This window comes from Uloborus diversus, chromosome 3 (assembly GCF_026930045.1).
Source record: "Uloborus diversus isolate 005 chromosome 3, Udiv.v.3.1, whole genome shotgun sequence".
Classification (NCBI taxonomy): domain Eukaryota; kingdom Metazoa; phylum Arthropoda; class Arachnida; order Araneae; family Uloboridae; genus Uloborus; species Uloborus diversus.
Genome location: NC_072733.1, coordinates 135528421 through 135549735, shown reverse-complemented (window position 1 = coordinate 135549735; position 21315 = coordinate 135528421). Strand labels below are relative to the sequence as shown.

At 32.1% G+C, this 21315-nt stretch overlaps 1 long non-coding RNA gene across 1 annotated transcript; it reads left to right on the top strand.

Annotated features, from left to right (window-relative positions):
* Nucleotides 1-488: 488 nt before the first annotated feature.
* On the top strand, nucleotides 489-20018 carry LOC129218617 (uncharacterized). The gene is made up of 5 exons (XR_008580350.1): nucleotides 489-704; nucleotides 1488-1575; nucleotides 4750-4833; nucleotides 18891-18992; nucleotides 19739-20018. It is a non-coding gene; the product is annotated as an uncharacterized LOC129218617 (long non-coding RNA).
* Nucleotides 20019-21315: the final 1297 nt, after the last annotated feature.

Sequence of the window (21315 nt, the reverse complement as noted above, 5' to 3'; positions counted from 1 at the left end):
TATATGCATTTTGGTACGGTCTATTTCAGTTTGTTTATAAAGTAAATATTAATGCAAATGTAGGAAAGATTCGAAAATAACTTCTTTGTTTGTGTTATTCAGTTTTCCAGATAATACGCTAAAATAACACGATAAAAATACGATAACACGCGAATGAAAAGAAAATGGAAATTTCTACTGATTTTCAGATGGGAAACCGAATTCGAATAGGGTTCAAGTTCCGAAAATACGAATAATAGCATCCTTTTTTGGAACATTTTTGGAACATTTGTGAGAAAAGCTTTGAAAAACGTCTCTTGTAAACAAAAAATACAAGCTCCGTCGATAATGGTGTTATAGGGACTCTAATGTTTACTAGTTTATACACCGGCAAAAGTATCACGTGATTGCAGTAACTTAGAAATTTAGATAGGCCTGCAGAGTTGTTTTTAAAGCAAGAATTATCAAATGGTGTAGGGGCTGGCAATGCTTTAACACAAGCTCCCATTTGTTTACGTGTTTTCCTTTCCCAGGAAAGATGAAAAATATTGCTCTTAAGTTATTTTGCTGCTTCGATGTTGTTGCAACAATGCAAAATGTTTTACTCAGAACCGTTTTGTTAATATATTATATTTTGAAATATATTGATTTCGTGTGACAACGTTAAGTATTTCAACCACCCGTAAGAAGTCCTGCGGATCCGTGAACCTAGGCACCAAAATGGGGTAAATTTCTTCCTTTCTTCCTGAAAAAACTACCGTGAAAATGTGGAAATTCTTGTAAGAGGCGGAATTAAAATTTACTGGGACCTGAGCATCACTTTGGCTTGATCTAGCCCTAATAATGCCATATTAAATACCAGTTCCGTCAAAATTTTATAACCTTTTGAAAATGAATATTATTGTATTTACTATTCGTGCACTTTACAAGATCAGATTCTCCGTTCGTTTTCTCTTAAAAATGAAATTTTAAATAATATTAAATGATACCAAAGCATATTTTTAAAATAAAAATGAATAGATAATTTTTAATTATATTTTAGAGCATATAGGGTTTTTTTTTTAATTAAAGAAATTTAACTGAGCAGGAAAAAATGTGTATTTTTTTTTTTTTTAGAAGAACTTAGCAAAGGATGCAAAAGTTTAAAGGGAGAAATAAAGAATGCAATTGATTTCTTATTTCCGAATTGATTTTCACGTAAAAGTTGATATGAAAATTATTTCATAGCGTGATTTCAAAGAAATTGAAAAATTGTCAGGATAATATTGTTCATTTCCTTATTCATTTATTTATTTATCTTTTTTGATGCTAGTATAGTGCACTTAACAGCAAGTGATTTTTTTTTTTTTTTTTTTAATCAAAAACTATTGTTAAGCATAAGATTTCATATTCAGTGTTGCAAGCAATAAATTTTCTTTAATGACATGTTTACCTTTAGGTGCTAAACTATGAATTTTTAAATTTAAAATTGCACTAAAAGAAATAAGAAATCCATGTATATGTTTCAGATTTATAGGCAACAACCTTTTCAATGCAAATAAAAATGAGCATCTTGATGAAAGACATTAGCTTTTGTTCTTTATAACTGAGAAACATGTATGTACAAATCTTTTTTCTATCTTTATTTCAAAATTATGGGTATGTTTTTTGATAATTTATGTATATTTTTTATTTATATTAATTCCGATTTCGAAGTAATTTGATAATGCTTGTTTTTCTTGAAGATACAAACTTCTCGTCAGTTGCTCATTTCAATTTTTTTTAGTGCTTTTCATACAGTTTTAACTTTTGGAGCAAAAATCATATTATATGAGTACAGACATTATAAATCCCTTTTGGTAATATTTTTTATGGACAACTATGATTTCTTATAATGCTAAAAAATATTGCTAATATACACGCTATATAAAAATATCGAACATTATGCTCTTCCTATTTCATAAAATAAAATTGTTGTATATGGGCAGTTCTCAAAAGGTGGGAGCAAACACAGACTTCAACTTTGAAGCTTCAACACCAAATAACTTTCATTTTAATTAACTCTAAAATTTTTGAGGTAAATTATAATGCTGTATAGAGACAAGAATTGACATAAATTATGGAAGAAAAGCTCTTCAAATGCCCTTTAAAAATATTTTCTTTGCTAAATGGCACAATTTTGGACATACCAAAATGTTAACTGAGCAAATGTACCATTAAAAAAATTTTTTTTAAATTATTTCCATACGTTTCAAAAAAAAATTAAAGGCATGAATCTTACACTGAATAATTTTTTGTTAATATTTTACACAAATAACAAAAGTAAAGACAGATTATTTACTTTGTAAACGATTTTAGAAAAAAGTAAGTTTGAAATTTGATGCATGTCCAAAAGTTACGATCTTTACAATGCTATTATTTGAGAACTAAGTATATGATGTTTTCGTTTTAAAGGTATTTATTGATCCTCAGAATCAGTTTTTAATTGTTTAAAAGTGTTTTCATAAGCTTTTATGCAGTATCTTAGAAGGAAAATAATTTTTCTTAAACATACATGTGAGATGTCCAAATGGAGTTACGATCTTGACGCCGATAATTCTGTCCGTTTATTTATAATTTTTTTATAATCCAGTCTTCTAACATCAATAAAAAAGATTATTTTGATGTTATCTTCTTTAATCCATTGGTATTTTGCATAATTAATACGTTACACATTGAACAATACATAAATTACAGTAGAAACATGGCTGGTTATGATCGAACGAAAGCCATTTTGCGCAAAAATCGCCAAGCAAACCTCCGTTGGCGACAACACAGTATACGATAAGCTAAAGGTTACCAGAGGGGGATTCCGGTTTGACAAATGTAGTTAATCGTCAGCTGCACCAGTTTTGGCGTCTTTATCACCTGCGCTAGCATTTTTTTTTCCCCCGCTGCTTTTATTATTTTAGAATTTTTTTTTCTCTTTCTTTTAAACATAATTTAACGATCTCCAAATAGAAATACGAATTCCTTTTTTCAATAATTTTTTTAGACATCGTTTTAATTCTTATGACATTAGAAAAAATATTCATTATTAAAACTGATGTCACTTTTTACATTCTTTCTTAAAGCATATTTTGTTTATTTTTCCTTTAAAAATACATATGTCGTATTTATTTGTCTCTATTTTTATTCCTTATTTGTCCCAATAAATCAAACTACAAGTTTGTAGAATTATTTCCATGAAGCTTTTTTCTACATTTCATCAACTTCTTCAAAATCATTCCAAAACTATGTGTAAAGAGCAGTATGTATAGCCATTCAAGTACTTCATTAATATCCTCTTTATCATTGAATTGCAAAATTCAAAAAGTAGTAAATAAAATTTTCATTGGAAAAGTTAAAAATCGGATTAACAGTTGTCAAAAATGGTGAAACTTACATTATGATGATGTCCAAAATCCGTTACCTACAGGACAACAATGTCCAAAATGTGTTACCTACAGACTGCTAATTTAATTTGCTAATTAACAAATTTTACAAATACCTGCTGTCTTTTCATGTTCATATATTGTGTTCTAGGTATGCATACTATAGAATAAAAGCAAAATTGATATCAAATTCGAAAATTTTTGAAATTGCTCAAAGTTAACTTTTTTGTTCCCACCTTTTGAGAACTGCCCATATTATACTATTGCAATTCAGTGCATAAAATGAGAGGGAATACCAGGACATAGTAGACCACTTTTGGTACTTTGAAATTTTTACAACAGAAAAGAAAGTAGCAATGTTCTGAAAAAATTGCCAAATATTCTTCAAACATATGTGAAATATGTGTGATATCTATATCAAATATTTCATTGTTTCAAAGTTTGAACTGCAAAAGCTTTGATTTTTTAAAGAATAAAAATAAATAAAAAAGTGTTTTGTATGAAGGTGTTTCACAAAGTAAGGTAACAAGAACTCTGACAGGAGTGCAGATTTTCTGTATGAATAAAAATCATGCTGAAGATAATGAAGATAATCAGAGCTTTGAAACGGTGCCAGTAAATGTAGCTGGGTATCCACTAACAGGACAAAACCTCAGTTAGAAAATGGCTGTTTTGGCAAAAACATGCTCAATCATAAATGCTGCCCGTTATTGTGCCATGTTGCTTTTGATTGTTAGAGGAAATTTGCTGTTAACAACCAGGACTGTTCACAACAGCATGGGTGCCCACCTAGGGGTGTCATGGTGCAGACTATGCCATTGAAGCTTTTAGGGGTCTCTTTGCAATATTTAGGGGATTGTGCCCTTGCTCTTGGGGGGGGGGGCACCTCTGCAACAGGCACTTTGTTTTTATTCGATAGTTCCCGACCGTATACGGCCACAGCTATGAGTGATATTTTACAGTGGTGTTGGTAGGAGGTGTTGTACCACCCTCCTTTCAGCTCCGACCTTGTACCAAATAATTTCTATCTCTATGGACATTTGAAAGGTCACTGTGTGGAGACCGGTATTTCAGAACCAATGTTGCGGTTTAGCAAAACGTCTTGAAATGGTTTCACAACCTTGACGATTTTTACCATGCCAGTTTCGATACTTCGGTGTATCGCTGGAACAAATGCCTCGATAAGTATAATGACTATGTAGAGAAATAATCTGTACCTTTGCCTCTTTACAGTGAATGTATTTTTTGAACTTCTGAAATTTTTTTTTTAGCTGCATGAGCTTTTATCTTACTTTTTGAAACCCCCTCCTATGTTCTATGAAGTGAACAACAATCTGCTGCTGCTTGATTTGTATAATTTTTTTTTCTGTATATGTAGCTATGGATGAAGAATAGGTTAATGAAGTGAGCAAATTTTTTGAAGCATTCTTTGTCTATGTCGATCCTTTGTCATGAGCTTAAGGTAAGGTTCTTTTATTATGTGACACTATCCTGTGTTATTGTTTTTTGCTTAAAGTATTAAAAGGGTTCTTATACAGAGTGTCCCAAAACAACCACATAAACAGTGCACAGCTAGATTCCTCATTGGTATATAAAAACTGTCCAAAGAAGCATTCCTGTACTATCCATAGTTTACAAGAAAAATACAAAAAACAAAGTATGACGTCATTGCCGGTGCAAGAAATAACACTTTATTGGGCATATCAACAGCAGTCATACATATATTACGTATAACAACAAGTACATGTAATGACGTTTTAAGCATTTTCCTCTGAAAAAATATACAGGGGTCTGTCCAAGATTTTTCACAGGATCCGTTTTTTGCGAAAAATCAATTAATTTTGTGAAAAATTAAACAATTTTGCAAAAAAAAAAAATTTTTAAAAATCTGTAAACATAAAATTTTAGAATTTTGAGATGGCTCAAACTGCGTTATCGACACTTAAAGTTTAGTGTTTTCCCTCTTTTCTGTTGAGAATATCATTCTTGATTGTTTTTCAAGTATTCGGGGGAGGGAAAGGCATCGCTCTCTGGGAGGTGGATATCCCTCAAGTATAAATATTTATTTTACCATTCTACATTACGTTAAATTGTACTAGAAATATTATATTTATATAGTATTTAAAATAATTGTAACAAAGAAATTCAGGCAGAAGTTCAGCATTTAACTTTTTAAACGAAGACACTGTTAAAGAGCACAGAATTTCGTTGAAAACTCCGTATTTTTCACAAAAATAAAAAAATATTTATTTGTTTACCTTTTAAAAAAGCATACTAAACATCGAAAATTCAAAACATCAGATTCCCATAGTCATAGTGGATGCAAAGAGATCGCAATCCTCAAAGTGAAGGTATCAAAAGTATAAAAAACGGCTTGTAAAATAAATATTTTTGATAAAATTATTTTAGAATTGCATTTTAGAGTCCTATGATAAACATAAAATTAATATCTGGACACAGTTGAAATAAAAAAAATATATATATATATAAATAAATAAAATAAAAAATAAACCACCAATTCAGCATTAACTTTTGACTCTTAAAAAAAAAAAAGACTTCTGCTTTAAAAACTTGAAATAAGCTTTGTTACAAAAATAAAGAAACTTTTCATTTATTTACATCCTAATAAAGCAAAGTTAGCTTGAAAAAAGAATAAAATATGATTCTCATATCGGATGTAAAAAGATTGCGTTTTTCAAAATGTAGGCTTCTAAGGAAAAAAATGGTAAATAAAAAAGTTTAAAGTTAATTATTTTTTTTAGCATCAAAAAATCAAACCCATATAATTTTCTAGCAAAATAAGAGTTAAACATTGCACTGCCAGACGCTAAGTGGCGATAAGTTTGAAGTTGGTAACCTTATCTGAAGCGATCACATCGCCTCCCCGCCCCTACTATCCTTTGCTGTTCTAAGTTCATTTTGCTGTATATTATTGTTTATTAAATCATGAGCAGGAAGAAAAGTGCTTACAGCACCTATTCAGAGAAGGTTGACGCTTTTTCAGAGAATTTAACAACACCCCTGTATAAAACAAACAAGCAAAATTATAAACCAAACTGACTTTCAGCTGTTAATTTCTTTCAAAGAAGCCAACAACAAGCATTATATTTATTTGGCCATAGTAGTTATTTATCGCTTGCAGGAGCATCACAAGAGTGCCCTTTTTTTTTTTTTTTGGCAAAATTAGAGGATTTTCTATAAGTTGATCCCTCTAATTTAACTTAAAAAAAGTTCCAAACATTGTTTCTACAGGTGGAAATATGCTGTGCTATTTCAATTTGAGATTTGCTCTTTCAATAAACAATTTGTGAAAGATCCATTTTTGTTTATCAGAATTTTGTGAAGGGTCCATTTTGGATAATCAGGATTTTGTGAAAGGTCCATTTTAGTTGACCAGATTTTGTGAAGAGTTGGTTAACGGACCCAAATTGCCTCTGGCCGGATCCCTGATATACAAATACTGTTGTTGCTATGTCCAGTCAAGTGTTTCTTCCTTCCACCGGCTGTGACGTCATATTTTGTTTTTTGTATATTTCTCGTAAACTATGGATTTAAAGGAACACTTCTTTGGGCAGTTTTTATGTACTCCCAACAATGATCTAGTTGTACAGAGTTTATGCAGTTGTTTTGGGACACCCTGCCAATCTGCTGAATTCAAATTTTCAACCCTTTATTTTTATCGCATCAGGTTTTCTTGCAAAATCATTTCCCTGTCTGATGCTTGATAAATAAGATAGAGAAAAGACTGGACCCAAGAACTTTCTAGCCCAATCAAAACCTAGCTTATAGTATGCGAAAACCCACTTATGCTACCATTCTAGGTTATCTCTCTCATGTTACATGGCAAAAAGAAAGGGAAAATACTGAAAATTTGAGCATCGACAAAACACATAATTAGTAGTTGTGCAACTGTTTTAACTGGACTGTGCCCTCCAGAGTTTCAAGGCTGCAAACCAGGGTCTATTACATATTCTAGGAGGCTTACAATTACATACAGAACTCTTTGCTTGCACTTTAGTACCTCAAAACCCAAAGAAGCTTTACAATGACTCGCACTGTTTATAATATGAATTGATTTACCCAGATGATTCACCTAAGGAAACAACCAGGATGCGCTAAGGGATCTAGACAAGTTAATTATATGTCCATCCTGATAATTCACAACAATATATCCACAGCAATGGCAACTGACAAAAGCAAGATATCAAAACATTGTTATGAATATTAATTGAAAAAACATGCTGCAATTGAAAGCAGAAATAAGGATCAATAAATTTGAGTGTTCAATGTTTGAAAATTAAAATTCAGGTTTACAAAAAACTACAATCTGTTTGATTTTGTTCTCAGCTAATATCAGTGAACCTCGTATCACGAAGTGTCTTTCCGCAAAAGAAGCTGAAATAAACAAAGGTTCCAAAATAATTTTAGGAACTAAAGTCTGCTTTTCAAGTCCTAAGCTATGAAGCAAACTGAAATACTACTAAAATAGCACAGATGCCGTGAAGCAAGAGATGCTTTCATTGTTGCAAAACTGTAATAGAAGTAAAAAGACTAAAATGCAAGCATTGACATTTTCTGTACATCCAGTCGTTCTTTAGTTCCTTGTTGAGTTTTGTGATGTTTAACCTTAATTTTGAATGCAACTGCACAAGTTTTCTAATAGAATCATGGGTGTAGCCAGAGGCAGAGAGGGCAACTGCCCCTCTCTAGAAGAGAACCTCTATTCCCCTCCCCCTGTCCTAATGTGCCCAAAGATAATTTTAATCTGTATTTTTAAGGTTTCAGTTGCAAATTTTTTTTGAAGAGCCACTTAACTGCATTTCCCCTCTTACTTGAGCCTAAAATGGTGTTTCTTGAGACTTGAATTTGCAAACATTTTCTGGGGTCAGAACACCACTGCTTTCCATGAGTAATGTGGCCGAAGATAACTTCTAAAATAATAGTTTAACTTCATGAAAACTCCAAATAACTTGCCTCTTCCCCTGGCATCGCCAAAGATAGCATGAAATTCTGATTTTAAAACCTCACTTTCCATAAAATTTTAGGGAGAGCCCTTGAGCCTTCTTTCTTCTGCTAATAATGTCACCAAACAAAGGTATATTTGGGTCATCAATTTCTGACAGAGAACCCCCCCTCCCCCATTTTTTACAAACATTTAAACATATAGCTTAAAATTGAGTTTAACTTCAATTCGTACATTTTTGAAAAAAGCTTGAATAGTTCCTGTACTTTTGAGAGAAAAATATTACTTGTTTGCACAAAATGTTTTTTGTAAACTAAAAGCCATTGTTGAATGCAAAACATTTGAAAAAACAAAGCATACATGTTTTTAAATCTATAAACATTTGAAAAAACAAAGCATAAATGTTTTTAAATCTATACTAATAATATAAAGCTGAAGAGTTTGTTTGAACGGACTAATCTCAGGAACTACTGGTTCGAATTGAAAAATTCTTTTTTTGTTGAATAGTTCACTTATTGAGGAAGGCTATAGGCTATTTTTTTTTAAATCAGATTGGCCGAAATATTTGAAATTGCAAATTAAATGTTATATGTTTAGTTCTATGAATTCCCAATAGATGGTGGTGTCCCAAGTAGCATCAACTCATTGGGTTTTGCTCGGCCGATCATCGACTCCTCCTAATCTCATCCCGTAACACATGCTGATATCGTTGCGATCAGAATCCGAGAACCGGTTTTCAATGAGCTGTTTTTTATCGGAAAACTATATCCTTACGATCAAATTTTCCTATTTGAATTTGCCCGGTCTAAATTTCATCGGAAAAAGAGATTGTAGCGATCAAATTTTCCGATGAAAATTTGCCGAGCTACATTTCATCGGAAAAAGAGATCGTGACGATCAAATTTTCCGATGAAAATTTTCCGAGCTATATTTCATCGAAAAACAAAATCGTAACGATCAAATTTTCCAATGAAAATTTGCCGAGCTACATTTCATTGGGAAAAGAGATCGTAACGATAAAATTTTCCAATTAAAATTTGCCAAGCTACATTTCATCGGAAAGAGATCGTAACGATCAAATTTTCCGATGAAAATTTTCCCAATCCAAAATTTTTTGGAAATCTCCAAACTGTTAAAATAGGATAAGTTTTATTATTCAAATATCTGACGATTGATCTAACATAAGGCTATACGGATCAACATTCAGGGTTGAGAATCGGAGGAAAAATGACCGAGACTTTGACTCCGAATCTGACTCCTGGATTTTGGAAAGGTTTACTCTGACTTGCTGCAAAATCAATTCAACTTCAACTCCACGATTTCGACCCCGATTACCTCACTGGAATTGCTATCTCCAAAACAATTCCACTCCATTCAATTTGACTCCCAAAATTACCGACTCCTACTCAGTTTGCGGGCAAAATGATTGAATCGGACTCTTCACTAGCTGGCACCACAAGCGCATTCCACTGAATAAAATTCTCACTTTCCGTTCAGAAATCTGTCATGGCCTTGACCCCGATAGATGGCGCCACAAATGATTTCCCATTTAACACATTATTTTCCTCCTTGGTTAGAACATTACTTGTCTAGTAGTTAGCATACGAAGCTCGTACTCCAGAGGCCGAGGTTTCGATTCCCAGTCAAAGCAATTTAGGTTAAACTCATGAATCACGTTCATCAAAAGAAATAAATTAGAAATTAAATGGGTAAGAAATTAAGTAAACAAGTTATTAAAAAAAATTAAAAGATATTAAATAAGTGTCCCAAATGAAGGATTCAAAATGACGTCATCTGAAAATACCCCTTCTGAAAGTTTTCAAGATGGCGGAAGGGTCACGTGATCATCCAAGATGGCGAACCCCCTTCCCACTGTTGCGTTGTTTTCCTCCTGCTTGTCCCTATATTGCGGCTGTTACTACTTCTCATCGTATTTTCATCCAAAATTCATCGCCTCGGAACAGCACTGCTCGTATATTGCTCCAAATGTCATCTTATTTTCATCCAAAATTCATCTCCTTGGAACAGCACTGCTCGTATATTGCTCCAAATCTCATCGGTATAATGAGCAAAATTCATCGGATTTCGATGATCGGATTCTACTATTGCCGATGAGACATATTGGAGCAAAGTTTGATCGGATTTCGATGAATGGCCAATGATCGGCTGATGAGTTGATGCTACTCGGGGTAAGTTTAGTTCAATGAATACCTAATACATGGCGGAGTAATTTTTTTTTCGATATTCAAGTACATAATTTGATTTTGCAGGAGTTTTCTATTGGGTTTTGTTTTTCTTACTTCTGCAACATTTGTTTTTGTTCTTCTAGTTGAAGATAGTTACTTATCTAAGTAAATAATTTGATTTGCCGTATTATTCAATTGTGATTGTTCTTAATATTGTTTTTATTATCATAGGTACTTATCTAAACACATGATTAAATTTCAAACTATTTTTATATTGGGTATTGTAATATTATTCTTTTAACGTTTGTTTATGTAGTAGGTACGTACATGGGGTTTATTAATTGCTCATAATTAAAGGAAAGGGGAAAGAGCGGGCTTTTTGTTTTTATGTTTTGGTCAAGAAGATCAGATCATTAATTGATTGGAGTTCGCTTCGCTCGCTCATTGGTTCTGTTTTGATAGCTTAGTCGCTTTGCGAGATTTGCAATAAGCAATGGCATTGGTGGTTTATTTGACATTTTAAAGCAACTGTTAATGTTATTTTATGCTTTTTATTTCTTTGGAGAAATAGTTTAAACTTAAAAGGAACTTAAACCCTTTTTACTTCCTTTTAGAGTAAAGGAAGTATTGTTTTCACAAAAAAATTTCGATCGAAAAAAAAGCCTTAATTTCTATTTTGCTCGCCCCCAAATGAATGTTGAGTTTTTTTTTTAAACCCTACTACATGTGGATATATGCCTAAGAACGTATAAATACCCGAAATATCCATTTGGAAAATCCCCGAATTAATTACAACGAGTTTTTGCGTGACGTCTGTATGTACATATGTGACTATTTATCTTGCATAACTCAAGAACGGTATGTCCTAGAAAGTTGAAATTTGGTATGTAGACTCCTAGTTGGATCTAATTGTGCACCTCCCTTTTTGGTAGCGTTCGGGTGTTTTTAAAGTTTTGCACCATTTTTGGGGAAAATCATTGTTAATTTCACAGCAAACTCAAGTAGTGTTATAATTTAGGGGACACTTGGTAATATATTGCCAGTCTTTTCGTCACCAAGTTTTGTCGCCAATTTCGCAATGTTTTTAAATTTTTTATTAATTTTTTTTTTTAATCTGGTTTTAATTCGGTCATATTTAGATAGTTGACAATTGAATCATGTTAAAATTGACAATAATGGAGAAATAACATTAAATTGGTGTAAAAGGAAGTCATGTGATGCACACATCAACTCGTTTTTTTTTTTTTTTAATGGTGCAAGGAGGGGGAAGGGGGATTTTCATTTATGCAAAGGAAATCAGGCACGTAGCTAGAACTTTGTTAAGGGGGGGGGTCCAAGGTTGCATGAACTTCAAAAGAGGAGGCATGCTAAAGCAGAATTAGTAGCTGATAATTACACAAGACTAAGATAAATCCAATTAAAACTGATCATTAAAATATGATAATTAACTAAAATTAATTAAATAATTGAAATTAATAGAGTCATTAGTTAAAATTAGTTAACAAAAAAGTTTATGTTAAGTGGTAAATTAATTATTGTCAGTTTGTAAATTAACATTAAATTGAAAGTTATCACATACAAAGTTTCCAAATATGGGTGAACCTCTGTCCTCCTGAAAATAAGTGATATATTTTCTATTAGTAAAAAGGGCACAATAAAAGAAAAACAGAAAACGAAAACTGTTCTAGAAATTACTTGGAAAATACATGCGATAATTTAATAAAATATTAAAGCTTTGTAATATATTTCAACAAAATATGTACATTTGTACTTATGCCATTTTATTTGAAAACTAGAAAGTCACCCGTCAAGGCATGACGGGTGAAAATTGCTTCAACTCTTCTTCATTTGAACGAAGCAATTGCCAATTGTTTGGTGATATTTTGATAGTTGAAATTTTAACTCTAACACCAGTGGATTAACCCTAAACTCCAGTAGATAGCGTTCATTGTTTTCGTTTCTTCATTCCTCTGATATGACACAGTCTTAGCAGTAAAACTGTTCAAGTTACCGGATCGAGTTCAGCCTTGTCACAATAAAGCCTTTCCTTGCATGTTAAACATTACCAAAACATATTATCGAATTACATATCATGCCGTGGTGCGAATTCATTGTTGAAACACGCGGGTTACTCGATCATCGGCATTATTTATATGAGGATAAATAAATCCATATCTGTGGAGTCGAATGTATAACTATATGAATGTTACATATTGTAACCTTGTCCGATGTGAACAACATTTCAGGCAAAATCCCACAACTCTCTCAACGAAAATATTAACAAGGTTTCATTTAAAAAGCTTGAATTAGTTTTTATTTATTTACATTTATATTATTCTTTTGATAACACGAAATAGAATGATATTTCCAATCTTATCCGTGTTCTAATTATCATTCCTAATCATCAATTAAAAGCTTGAACAAACTATTAACTCTTTGAGGGATGGAGGCTTCCTTTGTTGCAACCATTTTATATATATATATATATATATATATATATATATATATATATTTCCTTCAGCCAACTGACACAGTGATTTCAGTTAGCTGAAAAAAAAAGAGAAGCAAGAAACAAATGGTGTTCTCAAGTGAAGTCGCTATTCCTCAAAGGGTGAAAGCTGTTCGAAAAAATTTTAAATATCGGAAAAGGCGTATTGCCGTTTTTTATCATTATTTTTTTCTTTCTAACGGGGCTGTGTTAGAGGCTTTAGCCTTTTGCGGAACAAGTGCGAACCAACGATACGGCATCCAGTCAATCATATGCCACCATTAAGGTGCGGATGTGAACGTCACAGGAAAGTTTGATGCCCGGTTTCCACCAGATGGAGACACCTGAGCTCTCTTCGATGCGAAACTGCAAAAGGAATTTAATTTTGTGAAGAGTATTCACAGCCAAACGACCTAAGGGATCTTTTACATGCCGATTAATGGAATGTATACCTAATGAATTAAATTAAGCATCTGTGTAATTTTATTTTAACAAAATGTTGTTAATTTTAGCAACAATACATATCATATTTTACGACGCAGGTAATGATTTTTTTTTCTTCAATACGATGCTAGCAAAACACTCTATTGCAAGAAATAGCAAATATCTTTAGCTTGAAGAAAATAAGTGTTAAAAAAAGGCAATATATAAAAGAAAAGCTCAAAAACGTTTACCTCGTATTCACCTTTTTTGTTTCTTTGCTTGTAATGCAGTAAATAGCGGTAATTTTCACCTAGTAATTTATAGTTAAATGCACATGCCTGTTTTTTGTTACGTTTAATGCTACCTTCACAATTTACTAAAGATGGATGCATAGATGCTAATTAAATAACTCCTTAGTACAAAGCCAGTGAATAATAATCAGAAAATGTATTCCAATGATGCAATTACAAATATGTTTTATGGAACAACATCGAATAAGATTTTTTTTTGTCAATTAAAAACTAACTGTTTTTCTGTTGGGATCATAGAATCACAATTCAGTAAGATTTAAAAGTAATAATTTCTAATAAATTACTTATTACATGCGTTAATATGGCCGAACTTGTAATTTCATAAACGGATCACAGTAAAATACTCAAGTAATTTTCAATTTAATTTTTCTATAAGATTTTGATACCGTAAAAAGTTTGTTACATCAACTTCAAGTTTTATTTATTCATTTATTTTATTTATTTTACCTTCAAACACGAATTTTTTTTTGGGGCATTTAATATGTTCCATGATCATGCTTAAATATTGGGGGGAAAACATCAGTAAAAAATCTATGTAATTTGTTACTCAGAAAGGAGAGAGATGTTAAAAGTAATCTAAAAGTTCAAATAAAATTTTTATCAAAATATAAAATGAATCTGAAATGAACCATGCCAAAAATATAGAGTTAAAATGAAAAAAAAAAAATCAATAATTATTTTTCTCATCCTCAAACACACGAAATGTGTAGAATTTCTTTTTTCGCTGCTGGCTTAGAATCTAAAATGAGTTTTTAAATGGAAAAACACATTGACACGTAAAATTGCACGTATTATCAAGGAAACTTTAAAAGGGAGCACTGCGACTTACCTAGTTTGGGTAAACTTAATTTTCTTTTGCATACAAAATTTTGTTCAAGATATTTTTCCTATAAGTATGACATAAATAAATCTGCGTGTTAAAACAGAAAAGAATCGGAATTCAATTACTGATTCACCAGGAACGCACCTCACTGGCTGTCTTTCGTACAACATGCGTCTACGAAATCCACGAAAATCCAAAAAGAAAAGAGAAAGAAATAAAGAAAACCACGCCAATGAGCCTGTGGGATACAGCGGAAGTGGCAAGAAATGCTTGTTTTTACTTTGCCAATGGCAATTTGATGGACCAAGGAGAGGGGCTGAATTTCAAGGTCACAGGACCCAGCTGGTTTGAAAGTCGAAAGGGACATTTCCCCGTTTCGGACGGAGTAGGTGACACAGCAAAAAGCAGACGAAAATTGTTAACCTGCAGTTGTTGCACGAGGTTCTCGTGTTCTGAATTGACTCAAACGCTGAGAAAATTGCCGATTACTGGGAATATTTAAAGGGAGAGAATGCTGCGTTTTATAAAATCATTATCTTTCGGAAAAATTTTGTTGATGCGAGATGCAACAACTGAGAAAAAAGGAGAGGGGTCTTTCGGGAAGGGGGGGGGTCCGGACCCCATGGACCCACCCCTTGGCTACGTCCTTGAGGAAATCCTTTAAATTCTTAGCACGGGCATCGCCGTGGATGTACGGCTAAATATTTATTAAACGTGTCATTATAAAAACTAGACAAAATCATTAGTATAACTAATACTTTGCTCTGAAACTGACCATTCTAACATGAAAGCAAAAAATAAAATTGCGTGTTTGGGATTTTGATTATGAAAATAAGCCAAGGAGAACCCCTAAATCTTCCCCATTTCTTTAACTTCGTCAATCACCAAATATATAGCCTAAAATTTCATTTTTAAAACTTCAGTTTCGGACAATTTCCTGGGGGATGTGTCAAATCTTTGACGTTATCTAACTAAATTCAAATTGATTTCAATTTAAACAAATTTTCAGGAAGGGAACTTAAACACTTTTCCCTTAACTGTCCTATAATTGTCAAAATATGAATTTTGACAAGAATTTAAAATATTTGTTTGTAGCTGAACCCTGAAGCCTCTCCCCCAAACATCTCAAACTCTAACAAAATTTGACTGAAACTGCATTTGTAAGACTTTTAAGTTGGAAAACTTTCAGAGGAAGGTAGGTCCCTCTATCCCACCACGTTTGACCTTCTTCTGATGTAACAAAGACAGATAATAACTGTTCTTGAGGCTTGTAATTTTTTTATATATATCTTTTCTTTGAAGCAATAAATTGCACATAAAGAATTTTCCTGTACTGAACTTGTATTAGGTTTTGTAAAAAAATTCACCCTTTGGAAAAAATAATAAAGTTTTTCATAAGAACTTGATGGAAGATGAAAGAATGCGGCAGTTTATGACCTTGCTAAGATCAAGCATGAGGGCAGGGGGGAGGGGGGAGAGAGGGGTTTGGAGAGAAAATCCTCTCTTTGCTTGCCCTTCTCTAGCAGGAACCCTGGCTATGCCGATGAGTAGCATATTACAAATTTTAAAGTTTATTTGCAATAAATAGTTAAATTATAGTGCACCAAGCACCTTACAGTGTATCATATGTAACAAACCATATAATTATTTCTGATAAATAATACAATTACAGTATTTTAAGGTTTTGATAAAATTTATAAAAAACTTTTAAAAAAAAACAAGTAATTGGCAAAACTTATACGCACTTCTGACAGAAGAAGGAATTATACCACATACCTAAAAAAATTTCATGGGTATTTAATGCCACTAATGGCACTTTTTCTGTGCTAACCGTCATCAAAAATATATAAATACCTTTACTACTTTTGCTAAAAATATCAAAAAACAGCATTTTGTAGAAACTTTAACCCAACTACGACAAATCAAAAAATTGTCCCAGAAAATTCAAATTTTTACGTGCACTTTTCTCCACAAATGGTATTTTTTCCATGCTACCCATCACTTAAATTTAAAAAAAAAGGTTGTTTTTCAGCCTACCTACGGTAGTACATGGCACAATAATGCAAATGCATCTCCTGGTTATGCCAACCTGCTTAAGCTTTGTTAGCGCAATTAAAATATTTACTTTACTCTGCAAGAAGTAGCAGAGGGGCTTCCGTGGCTCTATGGTAGAAGCTTCGCTTCACATGCCGGAGGTTGCAGATTTGATTCTTGCCGGTGACCTGGGTGTTATTTCCTCTCTATGTGCTGTAAATCTTTCTTGTGTTGTCTTATATGTTAATAAAGAAGTTCAACCTTTCGAGGCAATGGCACCAATCTTTCTGTAGTAGTTTATTACGAACATGCCAACAACACTGGAAGTAGCAGAAGGTGCAAAAGCTACACTTAAGTCATTCAAATTATGTCCAGTTTTTGAAGAAAGTTAGAAATTACATGTTTATTATATAAATATTTCTTTTTCTATTGAAATTTTTGCCAGAAATTACTGAATCTTTTCTATAATTATCAGTTAAATCAATTGTTTTTGCATTTTGTTTACTAATTAGTGAACCAGATTTATTACATGTAGAATATACATCTACTATTTTGACTTCACCTCACAACACCTTTTATGTACTGACTATGAAAATATGGTTGAAAAGTCTGGTTTTCTACACATGATCTTTACTGCACGTCACATTACTTCGTTTTAAACAAAGTTGTTTTGTCAAATCTCGAAAATAACCGATAAAAAGTAATATTTTATAAATCAATATCCATGTTTGAATGTTGAGGAAATCTAATTTCTGACCCTGTCTTATTGTTCATGTTTTAAATAAATTTTGCATATGTATATTCATTTTTGTACATGGGTCATTCTTCAAAAAGTGTAACTTTTAAGTAACACACACTTTACAGTAAAAGCTTTAAAGAATAGTTCATTTAACAATATTTTTTACATTCCCCATAAATGTATCCATTTAAGTCTGTCAACTTTTTTGCAAAAAAATTTTTTTTAATATTTTTTCGCTTTAAAATATGTGAATTATCACCTCGGTGGCATGTCACACACTTGGTGTAGATCATAATGATGATTAATAACTTGTTTGAATAAAACAATGAACTTACTTTTTAGTACTTTTTCCTTACAAGTGTCTCAAACACTAAATGCTCATGTGTATTTAAAATTTTTCTATTGTGATTTAATTCGTTTTAGTAGGATAATGAGGTCTGTCACACAAAAAATTCTCACCTCCGTTACCTGAACTCAAAATGCCATTCCTCATTAACACGTGGCAGTAATGACATCAATTTTTATTTTCCATGATACAAGGCCCCCCCCCCCCCCCCTGTTTATTTTCAGCCATAGATGAAGTGTTGAGATTTTTGTCGAAAAACAAGAAGATAGATTTTGCTTTAAAAACTTAGTGTGATTACTCTGACTTCTCACCTCCGTGAACTTGAATTTCAGGGATGTAAATTAATGTAAAAAAAGAAGTGAACATGTTTTCATATGCTTAACATATGCAGATTCTATCAACGAAGAAAAAAAAAATTCTCAGAAAAATATACCTATTTGGTCTATATGGCAAATCCCTCACCTCCGTGACAGACCTTATCAATGTCATTATTTCTGAGATGAAAATAAATGGAGGGGAAATGCATCAATAATAGGCATTCTACCAAAATTGTAAATTGCCAGTACATCCTCAAATTTACTAAATACTATTTTTAACGTACATTTGAAACTAATTAAGCGGTACTTTTATTAAGAGAGCTTAATATTATATTTCCACTAATCATTAAAATAGCTGATTGTATGCACAATTAACAAAATTACTACTTTGATATTAAATTGGCTTCAATTTTTAAATATTAAAAGTTCTTTTCCCTTTTTCTATTTCCAAGAACAAGGCATTTTATTATTTTTTTTTTATTTATGAGTAAAATAATTGGAACTTAGCTGGGCCATTGTTTATGGTTACTTCTAGTAGGTAACACTTTCATGAAAGAATGAGAAAAAAAAAGAAAACAAAAGGTTTCAAAATTGAAAAATTTTTACATTTAAAAGTTATGTTTTCTGGTGAATGACCCATATCATTCATGCATAAGTTTTGAAACTTAGGTCACATTTATGAATATTAGAGATTTTTATTGAAAAACTATTTATAAATCATTTTCTGTCTTTTATTACCCAGTATGTAAAATAATTTGGATGCCTTCAGCTATATTTTCATTTTTACTTTAATAGATTTTTTGTTGCAGCACTCATTTTTAAGTGGTAGAAATTTTACATTAGAAGCTTATTTACTAGAATTTTCATTTTTTTCTATTTTTTTCTCTAGGAATGCCTACTAATAAGATCATGTAAATCAGGCTGTACAAAAGAAAACCTAGAAAGTACAAGCGTGAGTGAAAATAAATTTCCCCTGGCTACTATGAACAAGGTATGTGTGAAAGACTAAAAGTGTAATGTGACATTAAAGATACAGCAAAACTTTGTTTTCTATAAAAGTATCAAGTATGTTGTAGTAATTTTCATACAGTTTTATTATATTTAAAAAGCCATGCAGAAAAAATCAGGGTTTGGCTTATCGAAGATCTGTCTAACGGCTAGGGTGATTTCAGCAATCATCCACCATCCTGTTATTTTCCTCTGTAGTGAAATTTATTCAGGCCTTGTTATTTCCACCTCTTACTAGAACCCCTTGCCAAATATGGCATTATCTGTTACAATATTACATCTGGCCATACTCTCAAGGTAGTTATGAATTCTTGCTCCTGATACTCCATGTGCCCTTTCATAACGAACAACCGCTCTAAATTCTTCTTATAACCTCTAAGTCAAAACACCTTCTTTTAATATCTACCTGGACCAGAAGGGGAAGCTTGTTTCAGCAGAGTACGGTAAAAGCAGGATTTGCTCTATTGCTGTCAACACCTACTCAATAGTGTCTAAATGTCTTTCACATTCAACTGTGGTTTTGCTTCTGCCATTACATTTAATTTTTTTTTTTTTTTTTGGGGGGGGGGGAGAATTTGGGAAGTGTATTTTTGAACTTTCCATTATATTTATCCAACTGACATGATTCTTTCACAAAACTTTAGTTGATTTCCAGCATATGCAAAATCAATTAAATTCATTTGTTGATCAACTTGATGAAGATAAATTATTCTATTGATTTTGTTTCAGCTGGGCAGAGCAGCAGCACAGACCCTGGTGACAACTGTATTGTAAATGCATGAGGTGCTCTAACTTGTGGCATAGAAATGTATTTGAAATATTGTACTTTGTTTATATACATTTTGTGTATATTAATTTGCTAAAACATTCTCCCTACTATAGTGTCAATTTTGCCTAACAATAAAACAATCAAATCAGATTAGTTCTTATTCATAGAAAATATATGTATATCTTAAGTCTTATACTTGTATGTATAGTTTTCCACAACAGTTTCTTAAACTTTGTAACAGTGTCCATTTTATTTCACAATACAATTCTCAAAATTGTATTTCAAAAAACTAGCATTAGGCTTCAAAGATAACTTTAAGTTTTGACATGCACTATCCATTTGCACAAATGAGACATTTTTATGCATATACAGAGGGTGTTGACATATTTTTAGAATAATTTCGGCAACAACAATTTTTAGAACAATTTTTTTTTATGTTTAAAATGTAATGATTATTTCTTTAAATATTGAATCGGATAACCTTGTTTCTGGACTATAAGCCTTTATTGTGCTTTTTCTAACTGCAGAGCTTTATGTAACATTTTTAGAGGTATTGCTTACAATTGCTGTTCCATAACTTTCCAAAGTTTATCAATTGTAGTGAGCTTGCATAGGAGAAACAGTTGACTTTGCAAGAATAAGTTAAAAACACATATTTGTAATACCAGTAGCAAGTTTCATTTTTTTTCAAGAGATGCAGTGGTAATTTTAAGAGGGATGATTGATGGCTTTACTTTGGTGTAGTTATAATTTGAAAATTGGTGGAACAACAAAATAGAATTTCCTCTTTAAATATTAGACGTAAAACATTATCTTTATAGTATGATGAGTTGATTTCAACGTTTTCCCTAACTTCTTTTGATTACAATTTCCTACTGTAAGAGAAGCCTGCAACAAATATAAATCATTTACTGAAACTTTCTTTACATTCTTGAAACCAAGATTGGACATTTTCTCCTCAGACTTGCGATAGCAAGTGTAATTTTCATTCAACATCTTTGTGTAGCTATCTCTTAGTTGCACTATAGGCCATGGGCTGTTATTCTGAGTAGAAACACCACTTCTAATGCAATGACATACTTGGAACATTGCCAAAGAGATTGGAACTCTCTAATGTTTGGAGGAACTGAGACTGCACTTTTAGCTGCTAAAAATAAAGACATAGTACAAGATTTTGCATTTTCTGTCAAGAATGTGGGCTTGAAACATAATCCCATGCCTTTTTGTGCTGTAAGACTAAGTCTGTACAAATAATTAAAATGTGTTCCTTTCATACTCCTGTATGAAACAGTTTTGATTTTTCAATTAAGGGTTCTTGAAAAAGTCGACATTTGAATGTGTACAATGTTAAAAGTACTTACAGAACACTTTTGGTCAAATGATTTTACGTTACAGAGCGTCAAATTATTCTGCTTCTGGGATCAAAAGTGATGACACGTTTAGACCTATATCTTAAGTAATATTCGTACAAAATTCTGCAACACATCTTGCCTTGAGCCATTTACCATGTCAAAAGAGGTTGAACATTACGCTTGTT